At 34.3% G+C, this 4,648-nt stretch overlaps 1 non-coding gene across 1 annotated transcript; it reads right to left on the bottom strand.

Annotated features, from left to right (window-relative positions):
• Positions 1-3,413: 3,413 nt before the first annotated feature.
• On the bottom strand, positions 3,414-3,520 carry LOC128287206 (small nucleolar RNA R71). Its single transcript, XR_008277902.1, has one exon. It is a non-coding gene; the product is annotated as a small nucleolar RNA R71 (small nucleolar RNA).
• Between the last annotated feature and the right edge of the window lie 1,128 nt (positions 3,521-4,648).

The raw sequence follows: 4,648 nt of genomic DNA, 5'->3' as shown, positions 1-4,648 counted from the left end.
TGATAAGTGTGCTAACACAATCCACAAAGAATTGATGAATCCTTAAATCAGATTCTCCGAAGAACAAAATAGAAGCAAAAGTAGATTACCATGGTAAAAGAAACCCAAGTAAAAAATATACTAAGGAAAACTAAAAACTAAAACTTGAATATAAACTCCTTATGAAGTGTTTAAAGATGTTTATTTATAGGATTAGGGTTGGCCATCATCCATTGACCTAATTTGGCTGACTTTTTGGGTTAATGTTTATTATGCAGACCAAAATGACCTTGGCTCATTAATTCCTCTTGTCAAAGCAATTTCGTGACACACTCTGGTCTGTGTCGCAAAACTTATGGCAGTTTCAAGCTAAGGCTTGATTTCAGGCTGTGTCGTGACACCCTCTGGCTATGTCACGACATAGAAGGTAGTGTGCTCCTTTTGAGTACTTTACTTACTTTGTTGTGACATCGACACTCTGTGTTGTAATATTGCCACCAATTTCATGTTCCTATACCTCCGAATGATGTCACGCACACTCACAAAATAAGTTAGACTTCCTTTAGGTCTATCCTAGCCCCTAAGGTTATATAAATATATCAATTCATTCTTTTTATATTGATTACCAAAAGATGAAAACTAAGTTAAAATATAATTAAATTGCTTTCATACAACCTCCTTAAGTATAAAAAATGGTTTAATCTACTGTAACGAATTACGATAGATCAAACTCCTCCACATTTAAGTCATTGCTTGTCTTGAAGTAAGAAAATATAAAAAGGAAATATATAAAAGATGTCCCTTAGGTGAGTATGATACAAAGATAAGTTTTGGAGCAACGTAACTAGGAATAATCATAAATACATGTAATTCAGGCATGATATGTGAATGACTTACCATTCTCAACCTCAAACATCTAAGTTCAGTACATTACAAAGTATATAAGAAATAAGGTCCTCAAATATATTGATCCATCAAAAAATTAACATGTAATTTGATTATCCTAACAAAACACAAACAATAATTATTGCAACCACTCAATACAATGACCATTCACAAATAGACTTACCTAGGTCACATAGGACTTTTCGGCTTGTAATGTTTTGAGGCTTAAGGTTGGTATGGAATCCAAGAACAATGAGCATCAAAATAGTTTTAAATGCAAATTAGTTTGGCATATCATATTGTCCCTTATTCTCCCCCTTAGTGAATGATAACTCTTGAAAAGAGTTATATGTCATACCTTTATATTTGGTTAATTGTCTGTATTCAGGTGAATTTAGTTGCATTTTAGGATATTATTTTAGTATTTTTTAGGGCATTACATTAGAGAGCTTGGACTATGCTTAAATGTTATTATATGTTACTTTTAATTATTTGCAAGAAGGATTTGTTTGCTGATTGAGTTGTAGGTGCAGAATCAGGAAAAATAAGTAAAGGAGTAAATGTTTGTCATGGTAAAAGGCTAGACAGTTTGCCAAGATGAATGTCATGGCAATGTCAGGAAGAGACTTAGTCAGCACTAACCATTATTAGCCCTGTGTACATATACCAAAAAATCAGCCTAAAAAAGAGGAAAAAGATCATGGGATGATGGGATGATGGGCCTACTTTAAAGGAAGAGTTATAAAACCCAAAAAGAAAAAATAAAGTAGACAATTGATGAGACAATTGAAAAAATATCCTTAGATGGGAGTAGAGGATAATGGTTGAGAACAAGGCAGAATTGTAAGAGAGAAGAAGAAAACAGTTCCTCTTGGCCACTATTAGATTGCGACGCCAAAGCTGTGGGGCTAGATAGGTGAAAGCCATCTTCTTGAAGTTCTTCTTTTACTATTTTGTGAATTGAATTGAGAAGAATAACGTTGAATGCTATTCTAAATTTGAATGTTATCCCATGAGTTAATCTTATAGGGTTGGCATTACTTGAGGAAACCTTTATTTCCTTTAATGACTAAAGCCTAGATTAGTTTTAATTTATTGTTTCATTCAATGGTATTTATGAATTGCATGCGCATAATCTCTAGACATAGATGAATGTGTAGCATGTTTATGAAATTAATCTAACATTGACAAGCTTAGGTTAGTTAGATCAAAATGGAAAGATATGAGCAAGTATTTGACCGAATACTTGTAGTAGTCTCTAGAAATAGAGCAGCGTTCCATATGGAAAGAAAACAAAACACTGTTTGGTACCGTGCTAAAGGCCTGTAGACATATATCGCTTTAGGTAAGGTAACTTGAGGTCTTCCTCTAGAAAGAAGCAGACCATTTTAGATCTCTTCTGAGCAGTACAATAAGATTGATTTTGCCGAGGCATATTTGCTTAACATGGGTAGATTCTTAGTAATCCCAACCTTCCAAGTCACGATACCCAGCATTGTTTTGTTTTATTTTCATATGGAATGCTACTCTATGTCTAGAGACTGCAACAAGTATTCGATCGAATACTTGCTCATATCATTCAATTTCGATCTAACTAACCTAACCTTTTCAGTATTAGATTAATTTCATAAACATGCTGCACATTCATCTATGTCTAGAGATTATACGCATGCAATTCATAAATACCATCTAATTAAACTTTAAATTAAAAGTAATCTAGGCTTTATTCATTAAAGAAAATAAAGGTTTCATCAAGTGGTCCCAACCCTATGAGATTAACTCATAGGTTGGAAAATAACATTCAAATTCAGAATAGCATTCAATGTGACATAAATGAATGTGCAACATGTCTATGAAATTAATCTAATACTGACAAGGTTAGGTTAGTTAAATCGAAATTGAATGATATGAGTAAGTATTCGACCGAATACTTGTACCAGTCTCTAGACATAGAGCAACGTTCCATATGGAAAGTAAACAAAATAATGCTGGGTACCTTGCTAAAGACATATAGACATATATTTCTTTAGGCAAGGTAACTTAAGGTCTTGTTCTTGAAAGTTCCAGACCATTTTAAATCTCTTTCGAGCAGTAGAATAAGATTGATTTTGCTGAGGTATATTTGGTTAACAAGTGTAGATTCTCAGTAATCCTAACCTTTCAAATCAACATCATAGATTCTTTTGAAACAAGTAAACAAGGGTAGTGCCAATTTTGGATGACTTGAATCCAAGGATAGTTAGACCACACATACAAGCTCAGCAATTTGAATTGAAACTAGTAATGTTTTAGATGCCGCAAACTGTTAAGCAATTCAGTGAGTCTCCAAATTAGGATCCAAGACTGCACTTAAGACTTTTTCTAGAAGTCTATGACTCATTAGACAATAGGGTGTTCCAAAAGATGCCTTATGACTTAAATTGTTTCCATATTCCTTGAAAGACCGAGAAAAAATGTGGCTTAATGCTTCACCGTCAAGGACAGTGGCATCATGGAATGACCTTTGTCAGAAGTTTTTGTTGCGGTATAATCCGCCAAACATGAATGCCAAGCTTAGAAATGACATCATGTATTTTCGGTAATAAAAAGATGAAACACAATATGAAACTTGGAAAAGATTTAAAGAATTACTGCGAAAATGTCCGATGCATGGGTTTTAACACCGGACTCAGATAAAGATGTTTTATAATGGGTTGAATGCACATAAAAGGATTGTAGTTGATGCTTTTGCCAATGGTACCTTATTGGATACATCTTAAAATAAAGCTTATGAGATTTTGGAACAGATTGCCAACAATTATTATCAATATCCTACCACGCGAGTTGGGACTGGCAGGAGAACTACTGGAATTGTGGAACTGGATGTAATCACTTTATTAACTACCCAGGTATCATCTTTAACTAATATGATCAAAACAATGAAGAGGCCAACTGCAGTTCAGGAGATGAAATCAGCCAAGCTATCATGTGTTTATTGTGGCGAAGACCATGTGTTTGACGAATGCCCATCAAACCCAACATATGTGTGTTATATGGGCAATTTCGATCATAATAACAACCCCTATTCCAACACCTACAATCTATGGTGGAAGTAACATCCAAAATTTAGTTAGAATAATCAAGGTGCAGGGAATTTTAATAATCCTGCAAGATACAATGCCATAAGTGCACCATCTGGTTATACTCAACCTATGTCGAGGCAGAATGCCCAACAAGGTCAAACGTTGGTTTCTTCTTCATCATCACCTATTGAAGCTTTGTTGAAATAGTATATGGCCAAGAATGATGTTGTGATCTAGAGTCAAGCTGCATCCTTTTGAGCTCTTGAGAATCAAGTGGGGCAAATAGAAAATGCTTTAAATTCGAGACCTCAAGGAGCTCTGCCAAGTGATACTAAGAATTTGAGATCATAACAGAAGGAGCATTGTAAGGCAATCACTCTCAGAAGTGGGACTCAGGTGAATAAAATTGTTAAAGATGCCATTGCAGAAAAGGGAAATTTAGAGTGCAACAATGGAAAGATTTTAGAAACATTTGAAAACCACGATACAACTAGAAAAGCTAAACAAGAGACTGATGTAGTGAAGTTAGATCATTTTTCCAATGGAAATGCTACAACAAAACAACAACAACCTGAAGGATGACCACCTCCACCATTTTCTCTATAATAACCCTTTTTCCTGTAAAATCAGAACAGTGGTTTTGGGACCACAAATCCGAATTTAAAAAATTTATTTTATTATTTTATTGCCTAAAGTATGACGGAAATACCGTATATAAATTT

The sequence above is a fragment of the Gossypium arboreum genome, chromosome 13, assembly GCF_025698485.1.
Source record: "Gossypium arboreum isolate Shixiya-1 chromosome 13, ASM2569848v2, whole genome shotgun sequence".
NCBI lineage: Eukaryota > Viridiplantae > Streptophyta > Magnoliopsida > Malvales > Malvaceae > Gossypium > Gossypium arboreum.
The sequence above is the reverse complement of the archived record's forward strand: the minus strand, read 5'-3'. Positions and strand labels throughout refer to the sequence as shown.